The sequence below is a fragment of the Crocodylus siamensis genome, chromosome 4, assembly GCF_052110815.1.
Source record: "Crocodylus siamensis isolate JL-2025a chromosome 4, ASM5211081v1, whole genome shotgun sequence".
NCBI classification, from domain to species: Eukaryota; Metazoa; Chordata; order Crocodylia; family Crocodylidae; genus Crocodylus; species Crocodylus siamensis.
In genome coordinates this window covers 39,752,468-39,766,160 of record NC_143398.1, presented here as the reverse complement: position 1 = coordinate 39,766,160, position 13,693 = coordinate 39,752,468, and the positions used below count along the sequence as shown (strand labels likewise).

The window sequence follows — 13,693 nt, the reverse complement described above, 5'->3', positions numbered from 1 at the left end:
TGGGACCCTGATTCCCATTACTAAAACAAAAGAAGGAGGGAGCCCAGGTGTAACTGGCCCTCCTCAACCACTGGGAAAAACTAACATAGGCAGGGAGCCCTGAAACAAAATGGCCACTTGGCCCAGGTGTTAGCAGTGACTGACAGGCCTGGGGCAGAAGTGGAGGGTCAGGTGAACCAGGAAGGGATTTATAAACACAAGCCCCAGACCAGAGGGGCAGTCTAGCCATAAGAGCTACAGGGGGAAACTCCAGAAAGAAGATGGGGTGGGAAACCCAGAAGAACTCCAGACTGCAGAAGGAGGACTCTGGGTGGCAAAGGAAGGACTCATACCTATAACGGAGGTAGAGGAAACCCTGCATCCTGAACCAGCAGCAGGTAAGTACCTTGGGCCCTTTTGGCAAAGGCTTCTACAAGGAGGGAAACCTTTAGGTTTGGAGCAGACTCTCATAGTTTTGTTTTTCATTTATACTGGAGGACCAGGTTGTGGCTATAGGGGCAGAGAAGGCCACTGAAGAGGGTGCCCAGGTACACCCCAGATCCTAGGTGCTGTCATTAGTGGAAGGTCTCTGGTGCCATACAGCAAAGACTGGGGGCACAAGCCTAGAGCCTGCTGAGAGTGAGACCAGGGGCCTAGAAGCCCAGAGCCCCATGCAGGGTGAGGCATAGCAAAAACTGGGAACGAGCTCAGAACTCACAAGGGCAAGATCAGAGGCAGAGATGCCCAGTGCCCATGAGGGCCTAAGAATGGGCCAAGGGCCCTAGAGCCACAAGGTTATGATCAGAGCTGGGGCCCAGGAGCTTGTGGGCCTGGGAGAGTGGACCCAGGCTGAAGGGCCCAGCCAAAGTAAAGTGTAACAAGACCAGGGAGGCCTCAATCCAGACAAGGGCCCACCATCCAAAGCCCTCCACCTCCCTATCAATGTATAGCATCAAGGGGGACCCTGAGAGGCCAAAGTGGGGCCCAGGTGGTGGCCAGGAGAGGTGGTTTTACCATTCCCACACCTACCTCATTACATATGCTCACTCAATTGAAGAGCTCTGAGTCATTCTTGATTGCTTCTGTGAAGCATAGCAAATGTTTGGAGTCACTGTGAACTTCATGAAGACACTTTACCAACCCACCTCAAACCAAACAGCTGATCCTCCACACATTACAACTAAAGGGCAATCCTTGGAGAATAGTGTGTATCCTGGTGTTCAATTTGACCATGAGTGACACATATCAGCCACTCACCTAAGCTGTTTCTTAGTACAGGTAGAAGCACCAGTGCACTAGAGGTACTCCCCTGTTTAGCTATGGCCAAAGGCACAAATTTCACAGTCAAAAGAAAATACGAGAGCTCACCTTGAATAATGTATTCAGGAGGGCGGGCATGTTGCAAGTAGCACCCCACCATTCTTAACATTGCCTGCCTTACTTCATGATGGTGTTTAACACTGAAAAATACAAGGTTCTCCACCCTAGAAGGAAATACCTGTACCATGCTTATAGGCTCAGCGGTGCTACGCTGGCTAGCACTACAAATGAAAGGGACTTGGGGGTCATGATAGACCACAAAATGACCATAAGCCTTCAATGTGATGCTGCAGCTAGTAAAGCAAGTGAAACACTGGCTTGCATCCATAGATGCTTCTCAAGCAAATCCCAGAATGTCATTCTGCTGTTGCACTCGGCCTTGGTGAGGCCACAGCTGGACTGCTGCATCCAGTTTTCAGCTCCACAATTCAAAAAACATGTGAAAAAGCTTGATAGAGTCCAGAGAAGAGCCACATGCATGACCAGAGGTCAGGAAAACAGAACTTATGAAATGAGAGGCTGAGAGCCATGGGACTTTTTAGCCTGGAAAAGCGCAGGCTCAGGTGTGATTGGATAACCACTTAGAAGTTTATTGGGGTGCTCACCAGGATTTGAGGGAACATTTGTTCACCAGAGCACCCCAAGGGATGACAAGGTTGAACAGTCACAAACTCCTCCATGACCATTTCAAGCTGGACATAAGGAAGAAATTCTTTACTGTCTGAGCCCCCAAGGTCCGGAATAGACTTCCACCAGAGGTGGTTCAAGCACCCACTCTGAAAGCCTTCAAGAGACATTTGGATGTTTATCTTACTGGAATCCTATGATCCCTGCTGACTTCCTGCCCCTGGGGTAGGGGGCTGAACTCGATGATCTTCCAAGGTCCTTTCCAGCCTGAATGTCTGTGAAATCTATGACCTGAGAATTTCAACAGTCCAAAGTCACAACTTTGAAATCTTGGCAAAGGCTTTAGCAGTTTTATGTTGAAGTAATGTGCATGGCACTAATTTAATTCACTTATGCTATTTATCACACTGTTGCTTTTTAACACCTGTTAATTTTATGCTTTCTTCTGGTGATCATCTATTGCCAGCAATTCACTGTGTACTACTTTGCTATACTACTGTGTAATGTAATCTGCTATGTTTGCCTAAGGGAATAGATATTCAAATCCAAAAGGAAAACCAATTCAGTGTTATAGATATTTAGTTACAATGGTTACACTTGCTAATAGTGTGATAATGAAAAAACACAATGTCTCAGGTGTTCACATTAACTCTCAGAACTGCACACATTGTTGTGGAGACAATGGCTTGTACTTATGCAACTTGTTAAAAATGTTCTAAGCAAATATTGTAATATCCTCTTGGGGGGAACTACTGCAGGCCTGGCTGCTAAGCTACTGTGTTACCAGTTACCAATCAATCATGATTCACTCAGGGACCAGCTCAATACACCGTTGTTAGCTAATGTAACCAGTTAATTAACCAGTTAATTAGCAACAATTAACATGTACAAAACCCCACACTAAGGAGAGGAAAGAATCAATACAGACAATCAAATGCCCCAGGACAGACACAGTCAGTTGCACAAGCACCCGTATCATGAGTTTTGCCTGCCAGCAGCTAGAGGTGCAGGGTCCCAGAACCCAGAAGGCCTGCACCTATCTCCTTGGCAGCTGGCAGGCTTCGTGGCCGCAGCAGGGGCTACCATCCCTGCAGCTTTCACCCTGCTGCATCTTAACACACACAGTGTCACCCATGTCACGAGTTTTACTTGTCCGCAGCTTGAGGTGCAGTTTCCCCCAAAGCCCTGCACTTATCTCCTTGAAACCGGCAGGCTTCATGGCCTGAGCAAGGGTAACCGCCCCCACAGTTTTCAGCCCGCTGTGCCGTAACATACATAGAGTCATCTATGTCATGAGTTTTGCCTGTCAGCAGCTTGAGGTGCAGTTCCCCCCAAACCCCTGCACCGATCACCTTGAAACTTAGCAGGATTTGTGTCCTCACCAGGGACTCCCACCCCAGCAATTTTCACCCCCCTGTGGTGTAACATATACATGTGACATAAGTTTTGCTTTCAAGAATTCAGGGTACAGTTCCTCCCAAACCCCTGCACCGATCTGCTTGAAACTTGGCAGATTTCATGCTCTCAGCAGAGGCTACCAACCCTAAAAGCTTCTTCCAAATCAGACAAAAAATGACAATGTTATAGATATGTCATTGATTCCCAATTATACCCTATGGCCAGATCTCTGAGGTGACTCCAAAGCTTCAGAGACGCTTTGGCTGGATTGAAGCAGAAACCCAGTCCGGAGCTCTGGATCAGATCCCTGGCATCCAAAGCAGTCAGATTCAAAGCCAGATCGAACAGCTGCCTACTTGTAGAGACTTAATCATGACCCTGTAATAAAAGCACCTGATCTCCATGAGATGGATACTATTGAAGTGGCAGCATTCAGTAATGAGACAAAAAGCAGGAGTAGTGAAAGAGTGTAGCATTTTGGTATTTAGCCAGATTCAAATCATGTTCATAACCACTGAAACAGGACATAGGCAGAAATTATGTGTCAAAAACATAAAAAGTTATCCAGGTTGACCTACTACAGAAGCCACAAGACTGCTTAGGCTGCTAGATTCATTAAGTGCTTCCATTTTGGCCTGAAAAGCTTTTTCATGCAGATCAAGCATCTAGACAACTACCTCCTGCCAAAGCAGCATTGTTGTCCAGACTGATGCTCTGAGATGCATAAACTAAGTCTTTGATCTCTCAGGCATTTGGAGGGTATACTTCCTATGTGATTGATACCAACAGTACTGAATTCAGTATCCCATAACTGCTCTTGAATATGGCCAATGGTAATAGTCATCTCCACTTTTTGCCCAGTAGCCGCCAGTCCTCATGTTGAAGCTAGCTTATTGTGTACCCAGGAATGAAAGATTCATGGGGCCAGAGGGAAATCATGCAAGAGGAAATATGTCTTTGTAGCTTAGTGATAAGGCATCTCCTGAAGGGGATGAAGGAGCCCTGGTTTTGATCCCTGCTGCCAAGGTTATATTAATACTGTTTTCAAACAAGACTGTCTACTGCATAAGCAGTGCCTGCAGTAGCTCTCTCACTTCCTGGGTGCCTGCTTTAACTGCTAGTCTGCTGGGCAATGGGAGCTGGTATTATCATCCACACCAGCAACACTTTCTACCATGACCAGTTATATGCACCATAAGCTAAATATGAGCAGCATGCTTCTTGCAAAAAAGCCAACAGTATACTGGGTTGTATTAACAGGAGTGCCCCTTGTAAATCAAGGAAAGTGAATCTTCCACTCTATTCAACATGGCTAATGACTCACCTAGAGTACTGTGCCATGCTTCAAGAAAGATGTGGACAGATTAGAGAAACTCCAGCAGAGAACAACAAAAATTATAGTGGTCCTGGAAACCTGACTGTTGAAGAAAGACTTAAAAAATTAGGATTGTTTGAGCCGGAGAAGAGAAGGCATATTTTTAAACAGTTGATAAGAGTCTTCAAATACCTGAAGAGTGTTTATAAAGAGAACACGGAGAGACTTTTCTCTGTGGCTGTAAGGGACAGGACTAGGAACAATGGCCTCAAACTGCAGTAGAGAAAATTTAGTTTGGAAATTAGGAAGAACTTTTTGACTGTAATAGTGGTTAAGTATTGGAACAAGCTACCTACAGAGGTTGTGGAATTACAATCCCTTGAGATTTTCAAGAGCAGGTTAAACAGAGACTTGGCTGGGGAACGGTTTAGTGATGGATAATTCGGCCTTGGGGGCTGGACTAGATGAGCTCATGAGGTCCTTTCCAGCTCTACCTTCCTGTGATTCTATGATCCCACAATGACCATAGTGTTGGCAATCGTTGATCACCATCCTTTATATACACCAGATACTGAGGTGACAAGAGTCCCCAGATATGCAGTTGTAAATCACTTCCTAAGCTCCAAAGAAAGAGCTCAGACATACTTCTGAGCCTAGCATTCCTGTTGTCTAGCTGAAGGCAGCTCCCTGCTGAGTTTCTGAACACTTATGGGAGGTGACAAACTCTGCATAAATGTAGAAGGATTCTAAGTGCCTAATCCTGTTGAACTGGAAAACTCTCCTGAGCAAGTGGCTTAATTTTTAGTCATGGCAATGCCTAACCGGAAGCACTACAGAAACAATTTGAATCAGGCTCTAAAGGTTCTTTAGCAAGAAGAATTAATGGAAGGATGAAAAAAAGAGTCAGATGGAAATACATAGGGATCTACCTAAATCGTGCCAGAAGTGCTCTGCACAGAGGCTTCTAAAACCTTGCTCTTTTTGCCATGTGCCATGCTCCCCCATCCCCCCAGCACACACACACTAAGTGGTGGAGGGCCCTGGTAGCCCTGCCACTTACCACTGATCAGCCAGGAGACAAAAACAGCGTTTAAAAATATGCCACTTGTTTTCGCCTCCCTCTGCCTAGGGTCCCTGGCAGGCCCACTGCTTGCTGCTGATCAGCCAGGAGGCAAAAACTGCAGCAAATTTAAAACTGCAGTTCTTGCCTTCTGGCCAATCAGGAGGAAGTGATGAGGCTGCCGGGATCCTTCAGCCAATCAACAGCAGTGGGGTAGGGAGGCATGTGGCAAAAAGAGAAAAATTAAAGGAGATCTTGCATAGTGCACTTCTGATGCAATTTAGGTGGATCCCTGTCCCTGCTTATAGCTAAGGAAAAGTGCTCAAATAACGTAGTATCATAAAATGCCGTAACGTACCTCATGAACCTGTTACAGTATTTCCACACTGCCTTTATAACCAGTAAAATTCAAGAGTTTTAGTTGCCACTCCATGGGTTGGACTTGCTGCCATTCTTGGATTGGTTTAGAGAGCTGGATCACCACACTGCATACAGGTTTCTGGAGTCTGGAACAGACTAGTCTACCACAGCTGGCATTTGGGAATGGTACAATAGTTAACTGTTTAATCTAACTTTCCATTCACGCAAATAGAAGGGGTGCCGGGCAGCAGGTTTTTTGTTTGTTTGTTTTACTGTTTCCTAGTGTTGGTATCAATTACTTGATTCCCATACCCCAAATATCATAGGGATTGGTACTGGTATGTGCCTAGCATACTGGTCCATGACTACAGGTCCTAGGTACTAATGTAATTTAAAAAAATTGTATGCATAAACTCTACTGTCATGGAAATTTTTTGAGTATGTGCTGCCAGTACAGAAGAGGTTAAACTGACATGCCGGGTTTGAAGCTGTGAGTGGAAATTTCCAAGGCTCACCCAGTCCTTGCCCCCTGGGTGACCTGCGGAGCTGTCAATCATTGTTGACCTACTTTCCCCACAGACATGCTCAGATTGTGTCAGCTCCTGACTGAGAGCATGCTCAGTCAGAACCTGACATGAGGTAATCGGACTAGAAATTTCTCTGCGGAGAGCACGTTGATTGGCTACCAAATTGATATAAAAGTTCTGTGAGCCCCTCCCTCGGGGGGAGATCGCGTGGACTAGAGACAGAGGCTGCTGCTGCAGGGACTGTCTCTGAGTCAGGCTTCAAGGCCTATTGATCTCCTCCTTTGACTCCGTGGCTTAGTTCTTCGTATTACTCGTTGTATTGCGGTTTTTGACTACGTTCATCTGGCTCCTGACTTACCTTTTGAACTGATTAACGGCTTACGATTTTGGATCACCCTCTGGACTTTGTTTAACCCAGCTCCGGACCATCGACCTCGGCTTTCTTCTTCGACTACGACCCGGCTCAACCCTCTAACCTGATATCTTCGCGGCTTCATCTTCTGGCTACCGACCTTGGCTTTTCGTATTCGACCACCCGATTTGTTCATTGCTGTGGACTGGCGTCACGCGGTTCATCATCAATGTGTTACAGTTCGTTTCATTGTTTGTGATCCCCATTTATGAGCTGTTGACCAGCCCTGGGACTAGGTCTTCGGACTGAACCTCGTGGGCCAACAGACCCCTTTGTTGTTAATTGTTTGTTTGTGTTCCAAACTGTAACTGAAGACCTTTCTGCCTACGCCTGAAGCGTAAGTCAAATAAACTCACCTGTTCTTTCTCAATCCGCTCCGAGTCCCTATCTCCAGACTCTATGCCGCTAATCCCACCTGTCCATATCTAATTGCCACCCCGGCCCACTGTGACCTTGGGGCCCGATCCATTCGGTTCGGTTCTTTTCCCCGACAAGTACTAGTTATAGTTATAGTATAAATAAACAACAGGATTTGTTTGATGTGGGATATCTATAATTATAGATATCCTACATCAAGAGAACCCTGTTGTATTGTGCATATTCATACTCCAAATACCTTTGAAATAAATTATAACCAGATACTAAATAAGGTCCCAGTCTTGTAGTTTGTTGAACGTAGTGCCAGATCAGTGTAGTGACTTAGTTGATCATAGCCTGAAGCCATTAATTTTTTCAATCAATGATTTCCAGTGACAACATGAAACAGAAACATCTTTAGTGGCTTATAAATATCACTATAACCTTGAGATAAATATACCATCTTAGACAGTTTAGGTCTACTGTGTTCTTCTGATACACTGAAAAAACAAATGAAAAAGGACAAGCTGCTTTAGACTGCGTAGCCACATTCAGGCATCTGGCAAGGGCGTGCGCTTGCAGCACCACAAACTGCTACAGAGCATGTCCTCCCAGCTTTTCAGCCAGGGAGAGCTGGAGGCTGTGGCTAGAACTGGTCGGTACTGGCCTTGGCAGTCTTACCTGGTGGCCTGGAGCAGCAGGGGCACAGCATGGAGAACTGGCCAGCAGCCAGAGTATTACTCTGGATGGCCCCGCCTCCTTGTGTACCAGCACATGCTTGTTGAATGTGCATTGCACTGCTTTTTACTCCATTTCTGTTTTTTTCTAGCAAATTTTGGCCCTGCATTGCAAATTTGCCGCATGGGACACGCTTGAATGTTCGCCTTGTGTGGTTTCCACCAAAAGAGGTTTGTAGTGCCACAAACTACACATGCCTGAGTGTGGGGACCCACTCAGTATTTTGGAAAGAACAGCCATTTTGTGATAGGTATTAAGGCTATGTGAAGCTTTGGTCCTTGATTCAATTCAGCAGAGATTCGGCCCAATTCAGTGGCTGAATCTCCAAATCCAAATCGAATCAGGAGACCCTTTAATGTCTCCAAATCAAATCAGAACCCTCTGAACTGATTCGGAGACATTCAGAAGGATTTGGAGATTCAGATATAGAGACAGCTTTAAATGTTTTTTCTACATACCTCTAGGTAGCAGGGGCTTATGAATGCTGCGATGCTGGGGTGCATAGAGTGTCCCACAGAAGCACAGGGAGCTCCCCAGTGCACTTGGCAGCAGAACCAGAAGTGGACCAGAAGCACTTCTGATCCACTTCTGGGTCTACTGGGGAGCACACAGGGCCCCCCCCGGCTGGTGCCTCCTGGGTCGGGGGGGGTGGGGGGTGGGATGCTCCATCCATCCCAGAATCACAGCGATCGCAAGCCACAGAAACTACCTCAATGTATACAAGAAAAAGTTTTAAAGCTGTGTCTATGTCCAAATTGCAGATTCTCCAAATCAGCATTGAATCTTCAGATTTGGATTCAGCCAAATCAAATTAGGGACAGTGATCCAAATCAACAAATCAAATCACTGTCCCTGATTCGGGCTGAATCCGAATCAAATAGGGCCTGCTTTGCACACCCCTAATAGGCATTAAGATATTATAGCACATTACACTAAGCAAAAGCTAATTAAAAATCATCTTTCCACTGGTTCCTCATATCATTTTGTAATATCTCCTGCTACTTATGCATATGGCATTTTACCCGTAAGAATATGGAGGGCGGTTTTTTGTAGGCATTAGAATTCCTCTTTAAACCAATTTAACCTTGCATGTTTCATATTCTGATTTAGCCAGTGACATTTTGCTTCAGCTGCTCCCCCTCTATCTAACCCCTCACTTTACTTCCCACTATTTTACCTTCCATCTTGTTTGGCCCTGCTCCTTAAACTCCTACTGCAGGAACACCTATTCCAGCTGTCTCTATAGAGAAGTCCTGAGTTTGTTTTCTTCTATTGACCAGCTGCCACACTATGCCCCAGAATTCTTTGTTCCTGTCTATCGCATCAGCAGCATGCTGACTTTAAGCACCATCCTGCTGTGATAGACAGTAGCAAAGCATTCTGAGCCATGACAGCTAATCCAGCTTTCAGAAACAGATACAGCAGCTTGGAAACACAGGTGGCAAAGTAGGCACACAACTGGAAGTAGGTGGAAGAGACATCTACATAGGCAAAATAACTTCATTTTTAATAAAACTAGTTTGGGCACATTATATATAGTAATGGGGTAGAATTATAACCACCTTGTCAAGTGTGTTACACTTCTCTTTCTGTGGCTGGTCAACTGGCCTGTTGTATCTGCTAGCTAACAAATTTAAGGTGAGATCCATAAAGGAATTTAGGCACCTAACTGCCACAAAGTGCCTACATTTAACATTTAGATGGCATTGAGAACCTTAAAGTTCCTAGTCAGTTGCTGCCCAAAGTCCTTAAATGCCTAAGTTTCTGCAGGTGGGCATGAGTAAAACTACTTGAGTCTTGACACTCCCAAGATCTTCAACACCCTAGCTCTTATATAAATCCCCAAAGAATTTCACATGAGGCATTCCCTTTTCTGTCTTGCCTACAGGATCCATTCCGTCAAATGAGTCGTGATAGATTTGAGCACATTTGAGGTTGGGCTTAAGCTCTTGAAGTGAACGTTAAAGCCACACTGGCATTTAGCATCTTTTTATGGATAGTCCCTAAATGTAGACACAAAAAATAGGTTGGGTTGGAGAACTTAGTTTGACTTTGATATGTATTGGAGAGTATTCACCATAGTTAGAGATAATTACAAATATACGAGATGATGAGCCAGATCTCAGTGTCACTATTTTCATGATTTTACAATGAGCTATGTGATTATATGAGAATCTCAGATTTTATTAAATACACTTCTAGCCTCCACGATAATAGAGTAAATCTTGGAAACATAACTTCAACAAACCCCCAATGGAGTAAAAATCCAATAGATAGATAAGATAGATAATTTTTAAACCAGTCTCATGACTGCTTGATGAATTTTGAATAATTTGCACTTGTCCATACTGAGCTCTTCACCTAATATAAATCAGTTCCAGTGGAATCCAGGTAGCTAGGCCAATTTATAACAGCTGCAGATCTGGCTCCATATTGTTAAGCACTGTGATCAAATCTTTAATGTCATATTTAGAACTCTAATTTTAAGGGCCAATTAAGTAACCACATGTAATTTCTATACAAGAAAATGGCTAACATTCCATTTCTTTTTTCCAAGTTTCTTTAAAAAAAAAACACAGGAAATTTAAATAGGTTAAAAAACAATGTAAAAAAAAAGCGATGGTAGCTGAAACAAGTTGTGGTCACTATGTATGTGTACATTTAGACAGTGACATAATAGCTGATGTACAAATTACAATACAATCATCATTGTAAACATGTCAGTCCATTATATTTCTTTTGTAATTTCTGCTTCCCATCAGCTATGTTAAAGCCTAAAATAGGTTTGGTTATGTTCAGAAACAGCAACAGAAAGGAATGGGAGTGAAACACAATAACACAGTAATTACTATTCAGGGTGGAGAACTGTACAGACTTTTTTTCCTGGTTGTAATCAGTTTATAATTATGGCCCTGCAAACAAGGCAACACATAAAAAAACAGCTAGAAACTACCAGTCTTCTTCTATGCTATAAATTTATTGTCTCTTTAGGCTTTTTATCTTCACTGCCCAGACAGACGATCGGAAATCTGCAGTTTTTTGGCTGCTGCTCTCTTCATCGGTAGCAGCATCCAGATGTACAGGTTAGTGTTCTGGAGAAGCTAATTTATAAAAAAACTGAAGCATGACAAAGAACACAAGTTTTTTGTGTTGTTTATTTTTTCTTAAATAAAGCAAAGCATGACGAAAGAAGTGATTCCCTATTTTGTATGTAACAAATAGCAAGCCAAAATACAAATGAAACGTGTTTTTGCAACGTGCTTATTAGCAGTAGTAAACTGACATTACAACTTGCTCAATCAAGTCAAAATGGATATCTTATCATTTTCTTCCTAACTCTTTTAGTGCTTTGACTCTGCAAAAATGTGTCATTCAGAGAGGGTTAGGACCATTTCCAGCTAGTCTATCAGGTTAATAGAATACAATCACAGCTCCATCTACTAAATTACAATGTACAGATGTTACATGACTACACTCTGATGAAATGAATCTCAGTAGAATTTAAGTGGCATCCTCACACATATATCAAAGAGATATTTTGCTTACTAACAACAGTGGAATCAGAGATAGAGCCAAAAATCATTTGCTTTACCAACCAACTCATTTCTGGTTACCATTTGGTTATTATTATTGCTTATAGCTTACAAAAATCATACAGAAAGTATATTTTATTTCAGGGTTATAAAAATTGTATGCTTATGATTGGTTAAATAAAATAAATTGTATTACATATTTTCCATCATTATAAATGGAATAAAACCCCCATACCCATCATGAAGGTATGAATAATATCATGAAGCTTTAAAATGCATAATATATGTTTTAGAATGGAGTAGATAATATATTAAGAATAATCTGTTTGGAATAGCTTTTATTCATAAATTATCTGGGAGTTTATAGTGATTTTTTTCTATAGTTCTATGGAAAACTTTACTAGAAGTTCTATACTTTGCCACCTTTAATCACACTGGGTCTCTCCCAAGCAGCAATAGGTATGTTAATTTACACCACTTAAAATTGAACCATTTAATATTAACTTACAAAATAGATAGTTCCAATGAAATAGATGGTCTCAGGGTAAGGAACTATTTCACATGAATAAGGATGAAACAATCTGTCCCAAATTTACTCATTTAAAGTATGTGCCAAAAACTTTTGTGGAAATAATTCCTGGTTTGTTATTTATCTTTGAACATTTAACTGCAGGAAGAACAGAGCAGCTTTAGCAGCACATTAAAATGCTGCCAGTTGGAAATGGAAATTCTAGTGAAGCACAAAGTCCAAACTGTGCAAGAAAGCATGGACTTATCGTTACAAATACACAGGCTGATCTAGTAAAGTGGACTGAGGTGGTAAACTTCAGTTGACCAACTTCAACAATAAATTTCCATACAATGAAAGAGAAGCAAACTAATTTAGAACTTGCTAATGAGAAGATTTAAGAGCCTGGAAAAATGCCTAGACAGGAAACTCAAAAGTCTACATATCCTTCTGGAAGTTAATAGAAGCAAGGGTCCCACAGGGGAGGATCATTCTGTTCCTATTCAAAGAGAGACACCTGCTTCATTTGAAGGGAAATCTCCCTGGGTAGTGTACATGAACAAATAACATTTTATCCCAAATACTATATTGTGACTTAAGAAACCTAGATGATGCCAAACTGAAGAGGTTACACTTAAAGTTACACTTACACCTATACCTTTTGCTTAAATCTAACCAATTAAATAAAGAGGAAGCCTGGCAGGTTAAAACTTATTATTTAAGATGTGCTTCCATTAAGCTCAAAAATTGCATTTATTACACCAGGCTTACTAAAAATGCTGTGTGACAGTGATTCTAAAACCAAGCTGGTTTCAGAAGGAGATTTTATCAGTTCAAAAGCTGGATATAAGAATTAGACATTGCAGATCTAAGGAAAAGCTTTACAAATAAATACAGTAGACGAATGTGTATTAAAATTGGGTTTCATACTAGTAAGTAAGCATCAGTAAAGATGTCTTGCAGCTCAGTCTAGAGAAATTCTTTTTAAAATGTTACTCAAGGGAAACAAATGTTCTGAGATTGATTAGCTTGCAGGGAACCCGTTTTCTTTGCTGCAACAGGCTGAAACCATAAAAATCACACTTTTGGTAGCTTCGTAGCAAAAGAAAGGTAATAGCCCACTTTGAAACAGAATTTTGAAAGAGCACAAGTGGATGGGAGCTGGGATAACATGGGAGAGTAGTTAAAGCATCCAGTTATGACTTCTGTGAAACCAGTCCCAACTGACCTGGATATAAATAGGTATCTGGTCATTCAGGCTGGGGAATCAAAAACAGGTAGATGTGAAGCTAGTTATATCACTCCCTTCACTAGAAATTTTTGTGGCTTAACCACTCTGGCTCTTCAGCAAATACAAACCACGATGGGCTCTTCAGCTCGTACAAACCCCTGACTTGACAGAGATGGGAGCTAATCAGTAAATGGAAAAATATGGATGGAAGACATTTTACCCACTCTGTTGCCATTCCTTAGAAGCCTCTGATAATGACATTGCATTGTCATTGTCAAGTTAGTCTAATTCTTGTCCAGTACTCAGTTTCTTTCAAACATTATATTCT

General features: G+C 42.4%; 1 protein-coding gene across 2 annotated transcripts in view; it reads right to left on the bottom strand.

Annotated features, from left to right (window-relative positions):
* The window catches only part of GRM8 (glutamate metabotropic receptor 8), a 599,685-nt gene that overhangs the window by 263,510 nt on the left and 322,482 nt on the right, over window positions 1–13,693 (bottom strand). The window lies entirely within an intron of this gene.